Raw genomic sequence first — 8,620 nt, forward strand, 5'->3', positions numbered from 1 at the left:
TATACATACACATATATATATTTATATATATATAAATATATATATTTTTAAAATGTATATATATTTATATATATATATATTTAAAATTTTCTCCTATGGTTTAAAGTAGTAATACTTACATATTTTATTTTCATAATTGCTAAGTTTCCTTTGTTTATTTCTGAATTTATGGCGATATTTGAAATGACTGACTGTCTTGGCAATCTAGCCCTACAATAGAAAAAATTCTTATTTATTATAAAATATAAGACGCAGATGAAGCCTGAAGACATTAAGGAAGAATAGAGATTGCTTGAAAGATTTCTTAGATTTCTTTGGTCAGTGTTATAAATATCTATGGGTGTTAAGTCTCCTATAAATATCTCCCATTCTAATGGTAGTCCTTGTAAACCTCAGCTACTCTCAGACTTCTACTTTGGTCCTCATATAACTTGAATGCATTTGTGTAGTATCTTCTTAATGGCCATAGGAAATAGTCTTTGTTTATCAGCAAAGAGTCAGATGTGAATATGTTATATACATTTATTAAATTTTAAAACATTGTTTCTTACTAAACATTAATTCTGCATTCGTGCTGTAGTAAAATCTTTATGTTAGTGTCTCATACTTTGTTGATAATTTCCTTAGTTGTTTGCCCTAAGAATTGATATGTTATTCTTTCTGCAGTTAAGCTAAGCTATTTATTGAAAATAATAGAAGATAAAGACATTTTTGTTTTTAGCAGCCACTTTAAGCAGAGAAGGTAAGGGTCTCTTTGTTAATGAGTACGTTTATTTAAAGGCATGCGCAAAATGATGAAGTTAGAACCGTGTAAATCAATGTAAATTCTAGCTTTACAACCAAGGAATATCTCCTTTAGTCATAGCTCTAATCATCACTTGAAATATAAACATATACACCTAAAGAGGTAAATCTCTCTGGAGTTCTTTCACCAGCTAATTTGTCTTAAATCACCTTCCCAGGCTTTTTCTTCTAAGTTTCTAAATTTCAGTAGAGATTGTCCACAAAACCCTAACTGGAGAAACATAGAAGAAAAGCTCTATAGCTCTAAAACATGTTACAATCATCTATAATTGCAGAATTGCTTATTTCCCTCTTATGTTGTCAATTTTTGCTTCACATGATTTTCTATTATTAGATGCATATACATTTTCATTTTACATTTTAACTCTTCTTGATATATTTTTCCTTGTACCACTCTGAAACATCCCTTTTATCTCTTCTCAGGTAAAACACTTTGGAAGTTTTGACTACATTTTAAGAGCCATTCTAGACTTGTTTTTTGTTTGCATCCTGTATCTTTTTCTATTCCTATACTATTAATATTTTTCTTTATATTTAAGTCAAATTTTTTAGCATATAGTAATTTCTATTCAATCTGTGCTGTAGTAGGTATATTGGGTTTTGTCCTGGACATTTTGAATGTGTTGATTTAATTTGTGTATTAAGAAATTGCTACTTAGTGTAATTATTGATATGATTGAATTTAGGTTTACTGAATTTATTTATCATTTGTTTTCTGATTGTTCTCTTTTATTTTGTTTCTTAGTTTTATATTTTCTGCCATCTTCTGGATTATTTGAGCTAAATTCTATATTGGTTTATAGGCTACAGTTGTTCTAGGAATTCCAATACACATAACAAACCTTTCATGGTCTGTTTATTGTATAGATTGTACCATTTCTATTAAAATATGAAAGGCTTTCAATCATATAGATTCTTTCCTTCTCTTTATGTCATTTGTTATAGTTATGATAACTACTATATATCCACACATTATAAACCTCACCTCAAGATTTTATATGTATATGTTACTTAAATAGAAAAATTAGTCTATTATATTTACCCAGTTGTTTAATATTTCTCTTGTTATTCCCTAATTTCTATAAATCCATATTTCTCTCTGGTATTATTTTCTTATAGGCCAAAGAACTTCCTTAAAAGTACGTGTAATGCAGGTCTTCTGTTCTTTTAGTTTTTCCATCATTTGGGAATGTCTTTATTTTGCACTCATTTCTGAAATATTTTCTCAGGATATAGAATTCTGGGTTGGAAATCTTTTTTTCCAAAACTTTAAAGATGTTGTTCCACTGTTTTTGGTCTCCATGTTTTTGGTGAGCCATTTGAAGTGATTTGAATTGTTGTTGCCCTGTGTTTAATATCTCAAATTTTCTCTAGTTTCTTTGAAGGCATTTTTCTTAAGTTTTGCTATTCAGAGATTTCATTACACCCTATGTGTGTGTATTTTTTGGTTTTGTTTTTTCGTTTCTCCTGTTTGGAGTTTATTGAATTTCTTAAATATCTAAATATATGTCTTTCACTAAATTTGGGAAATTTTGTCCATTATTACTTTACATATATATATTTTTTCTATTGTAATATCTTTCTCCTTTCTTTCCGAGACTTTAACAACATAAAGAGTATTTTTTTTTATGTTGTCACATAGGTCTCTGAGGTTCTATTCATTTTTTTTTCAAACTATTCTCTGTCTCTTCATAAGACTGAATATGTTCCATTGATCTATTCTCAAATTCAGTGATTCCTCCTTCTGTCATCTTTGTTCTGTTACTGAGTTGAGCCAGGGATTTTTAAAAAATATATATGTAATATATATACATTTTAACATGTGTATTTTCTTTTTTATATTTTCTATTTCTATACTGATAACTCATGACTTTCCATTAATTTAATAAAGCGTATTTATAATATCTGCATTAAAATTTTGTCTGATAATTATACTATCTAAGTTTTTGTAGGTTCAGCATCTAATGTCTATTCCCTTAAGAAGTAGTCAGATATCTCTAGCTGTTTGTGTACTGAATAATTTTAGATTGTATCTTGGATGTTCTGAATGTTATGTTAGGCAGACTTTCTTTCTTATAAGAATCCTTAGAAGACTGTTGATATTTTGTTTTGTTTATTTGAGCTTCAACTGAATTAGGTTCTGACAGTAAGTTCTGGCAGTACACTTTTCAGTTCATTTTTCAAAGCCTATGCTTCGTCGGATTTGTCTTATGCATATACCACTCAGAAATTAATCTGATACTTTGGTCATGACTAAATATCTGTGCAGTTCTCAAATACTTTGCTATGTTGCTTTCTTTCTATGCTGTGTATGAGCAGCTCATGAGTGAGTCCAAAATCTGTGCTGATTCATACATAGAATAAGTGTATGTACCTTCTCTCCTCTTCAGGATTCCCTCCACAGTCTTCAGCCTGAACATGCCTCATTTTGTAATTACAAAAATGTGATTTCTGGGTGTTGTGTGCTAAACTGTGTCTCTCCTCCTAAAAATTATGTTAAAGTGTTAACCCTGAGTACTTGCGCATTAACCTTACTTGGAAACAGAGTCTTTGCAGATGTAATAAAGGTCTAAGTTAGATGATGTCATACTCTAGTAGAGTGGGCCCTTAATCCAATATAACTGGTGTCTTTATAAGAGGAGAAGAGACACAGAGATAGACACACACACAATAAGAATGGTATGTCTCTGAAGACAGAGATACATAGGGAGGAGATGGCCATGTGCTTACAGAGGCAGAGACTGGAGTGATGTATCTAGAAACCAAGAAACATCTAGAAACTAGAAGAGGCAAGAAAGGACTCTCCTCTACAGGTTTCAGAGGAAACATGAAGCTGGAGACACCTTGATTTTGGATCTTTGGCCTCCAGAACTGAGACAAATTTCTATTGTTTTAAGTCATCCAACTTGTGGTGCTCTGTTATAGCATCCATAAAAAACAAATACATTACATATTTTTTTATCTTGAAATAATGTTCTGACAGTTCTGAGACAGTGGGCTACACTCTCTGAGAATTAAGAGAGAAGAGTGAAAAAAAATAACCTAGCAAAAGCACCTTTGTATGGATCACATTTCCAAGTTTTGGAACCCCTCTACAATCTGCCTGCTTTTGCTCATTTTTAGAGTCTTTAGATTGTTCATTAGTATGCAGCAGGCATATACCAACATATGGATCAATGACTCATCTTTAACTTTTAATTTCTGGAATTAAATCCATTATTTTCTCTTATTATTTTAGATTTTATTCTTAAATCGTGGCTATTTCTATACAGTATTTTTATCTAAAATATGATAATATTACCTTCTTTATCTTTCTCTAATTTATTCAAAATATGGAAAAGAATAGAGATTAAAAAACTGTCGTTAAAATTAAATCTTTCTCCTAGTTAGAAGTCAATCTTAATTAGCCTTTTGGCATCAAATTCATGAGCAACATATGAATTGATTAACTGGTGCCTCTGCTAGATCACATTGACACAATAAAAGATTTTTATCAGGAACTTTTTCTAAATTCAACGTACAACATATCTGTGAGTTCATTTGTTCCACCAATAATGCAGTGGCTCATTCATATAAAAAGGAAATAATGCTAGTGTAGTATAACTTGCAGTTACTAGAGTATTTCTATATTTTTGATATAATGTATTCTCATGTCCAATAAAAAAATAATCAAAGTTCTGTTTCTGTTGTTAAATAAATTTTATATGTTCTAGGCTATAAAATGATAAAGACATTATGTTTTAATGTCTCATTTGCATTCATTCATCTTACTAATCCTTTTGATCTTATGTATGTGGGAATATCCTTCTCCTAACATTCAAGATGCATGCCAAACTTGGGCCTTCTCTGAGCCTTTTTTATATTAATAAGAATAGTACAAATACAAGAAAATATAGACTAGGCTGAATCTCAAAAACTTTTTTTGATAAGGAATTCTTTTTATCAGAATATTTATTTAATCAGGAAAAATATTTGGACAGAATTAGTGTTCTTTAAAATATGTTTCAAAAATGCCCTTATAGTTAATCCATGTTAATTCCTAATTACACCTATTTTTTATTTGTTTTTCTTTTGCTTATTGTTCATAAATGTTTAAAGATAAATTTTTGAGTGTGCCAATGCTGGTTCAAACTTAATGCCAGGTACTATGTAATTTCTAAATTATATATATTTTTTAATTGTAGAGAATTTGGCAAGGGCCAGTCATGTGGCACCATTGCAATTCATAATTGCAAAGGTTATGAACAATGATTCTTCTAGTTTATTTTAGAGTCTCCTGTGCCCTGCCAATTTCTGTCATTTGTATGGGTTGGAAGAATTTATTTACCTCTTTGGAAACAACTGATGTCTCATTACTTCTTTGAATATATTTAGTTTTATTTCACTCTTATTCAGGTTGGAGTTATACTTCCTACCTAAGAGATACTTTTATTATTATAGCATTTTCCCCAACTATTCACATTTCCTTTTTTTGTTTTCCTTAGAATCTCGTTGCTCAAATTATCTTTTTTTTTATTGCCCTTACCTTTATTCTTCTTATAGATATCACTTTCTAGAGTTTATATCATTTATTCATATTAACATGTTTCTGCATGATCTTTTAGAATTAGAGATAACTAATTCCATGTGTAGGTATAATGATTCCATTAAATTCCTACGCACTGAGGTAATTTATCTTTGTATTGTCACAATTGTATTCTTAAAGGTTACCATAGCTCTTGAACTTTTCTTTTGAAATCTCTAAGCAAGGTAATACATTTTTATTTATTTAATTTCTTAAACATAAATATTTTGTGTTACATTTCGAAAAGCTAGAATATTGCTTTAAATGTTTGGTGCATAAGATGTCTAAATTGAAATATTTTTTAGCAATTATTAAAAATTCCAAATTGACCTTAGGTCCACTGAATCAAATTCTCCAAGAGAGAGAATCTTACGTTTAAAGTTTTAATAAGCACTTACGTGCTAAGTATTGAGAACCACTGATCAAGGATTAGAACATATTTTTTTCTATTATTACCAGTAATAATAAACCACATGGCTCTATCCTATTTGATTTACTTGTCTTGAAAAATAATTTAAATCCTTTATTACATTCTTGTGTACTACCCAACATTGTCTGTGAAATTGTTCTAAAGTAATGTTCACCTTCCTTTATTCAAATGTTATTCTCCTTCACCAATTAGCCATGCATTTTGTGCTCATATAATCTCTTCCATTATTCAGATCCCTGAAGTATATATTTTTAATTCTTATGACCTGTATATTGTACCAAATGTTTAATTGTTTCTGTATTATTTTCTATGTCATTCTAGTATATTAGGTTCAAAATTCTTTAAGGATGGAAATCATGTCTTTAAAAATTCATTTTAGAATGCCAACAACTTGCACAGTATTTTGTACATAGAAGATGCTCACTATATTTGATGAATTGAGTAGAACTGGCTTTCTTTCCTGATAATTTCTGCTCATTATTAGGAGCAACTTGCTACACTAGTGTTTTAATGTCTCATTTGCATTCATTCATCTTACTAATTCTTTTGATCTTATGTATGTGAGAATATCCTTTTCCTAACACTCAAGAAGCATGCCAAACTTTGCCAAGAACAGCTCTATCATTTTTATAGCTTGAATTATATGATACTGTTGTACGATGTACAACCTATTATTTTATTCTCTGTTTATCAAAACTGTGTGTCTAAAAACCACTGTAATGGTGCTTCAACAAAAAATTTCTGTGCTAATATCAATTAGGAAATACTGCACTAATGAAGTTAATTTATTTTTTACTGGAGAACTCCTCAGGTTCTTCAATATATTAATCAATAAAAAAATATATAGTGTTTAGTCTTTCAAATATTTAATTGAGAAAAATTAAATAAAGTAAAATAAAAAGAATCTTTTTTCACTATACACATCCTCAGAACAGTACTACTTTAATTACAGATCATTTACAGTATTAGTAACTTAGAAAATTAGTATTTAGTAAAGTATTAAATTGATTTGTGGGGAGGTATTGGAAAGACAAAAAACAAAACAAAACAAAAATATTCTTAAAATATTTGCTTGGAGAAAACAGGTTATTTAATTACATAACTAGAAAACAAACAATAACTTCCCAGAGGATTCAGGGGAACTACATTAGGGTCCTAAATCTTGCAAATATATTCAGAAGATATTTATGTTCTCTTTTATGATTAATTATTTCAAGTCTCTGTCCAAAATATTTTTAGTGGAAATGAAAAATAAATTCATTTTTTAAATCAATTTCCCAAAGGATCAACAACTCACACTTATTAATCATAGATGATTTCACACCATATGGTAAGCCATTGTAACTAATTACATTCACCAGTACTAAAACTAACCTTAAATTGACATTTTCTTCACTCATCTTCAGGACTAGAAATAATATTTCAAAAAATTTATAAGCCTCGACTTTTTAAACAATACTAAATAGACATTAAACCTACAGTTGATGCTTGCTTGATTTTTACTCAAATTTAGAGTCAACAAAACACAGATCTGCCCTGGATTTGATTTTCATATACAATGAATTTACAACCTCTCAATCATTTGCACAGTTTTATGATTTCACATTTATAGAAAATGTATTATAAATTAAAAATGTTTAATTACTGTCAATAGACATGCTATCATTTGTGTTAAATTATTCTTGAAACAATATGTTGTGGTCTTCATTTAGTCACTGGGCTGAATGTCCTCATCTTCCTTCCCTATGAAATATCCCATCAGTCTAACACTATTCTTTGGTCCCCCATCTTTCCCATCTCTATCACCTTCTTCATGGAGAATTTCTCGATTCTGCTCAAAGTCATTTCTGTGAACTTGTTATTAACTCTTGTAAATGTGAGTTCTCAATTGAGAGTCAAATAAGGCCTGATCATCAAATTAATCCAAGTACTGCAAATATAAGGATTCCTGTTCGGGAACATTGTTAAAAATAAAGCTGAATCCTTTGAGAAACAGAAACATTTGTCAGCCATTTTAAAGACTTAATAAAATTTTCTAATGCTATACAAAATGGTGTAGTCCTCAACAAATTTGATCTCAAAAGAAATGCTATTCTGAGCCACCTTCATTACTCTATTAAGATTCTGACCAAAAGGGAAATTTTTGGTTTTAATTTTTACTTTATATTTTATTTATAGGTAAAAAAGAATATATTGTAACCTGTGAACTAGGTTTAGAAAGTACAATTTATAATAACTTTTTCAATATAGGATTTCCATGAAATTTATTTCATGTAGTCTTATAGAACTTCGACAGAAACAAAAAAGCATTAACCTAATTTAGTAGTCTTTAAAAACGTACTTTTACTCAATCGTCCTGTAGAATGCTGTATCAAATATATCTGGTATTTTTATAAGATGATAATATATAAAAATCCAAATCAAACCAGTCCTTTCCATAGAAGGAGTTAAATTGATCTTTGAAATTAATTCACTCTTTCATCACTCTAAAGCCACAGATAAAATATGATGACCATTTTTACGTTAAACACTATTATTCATTTACTATCAATTTTTATTATTTTCCTTAAATATTTACTGTTGGTCTGGACAATTCAATATAATTATTTTTTTCAATGAATCAATTAGAATTTTTCTCTATATAGACCAATTAAGTGAAAGTGTACACAAATTAAAAAAAAATAAAGTTACATAATTATTTAATAAATCAAATACTAAAAATAATTGAAGCTCTAATGCATGTAGATGAAGCTTTTATACTTTTAAGTCAACTGAGTTTCATTTTTGCTCTGCCAAATGCTTTCTTCTAATAATTATTTTCT

This window comes from Pteropus alecto, unplaced genomic scaffold (assembly GCF_000325575.1).
Source record: "Pteropus alecto unplaced genomic scaffold, ASM32557v1 scaffold20, whole genome shotgun sequence".
NCBI classification, from domain to species: domain Eukaryota; kingdom Metazoa; phylum Chordata; class Mammalia; order Chiroptera; family Pteropodidae; genus Pteropus; species Pteropus alecto.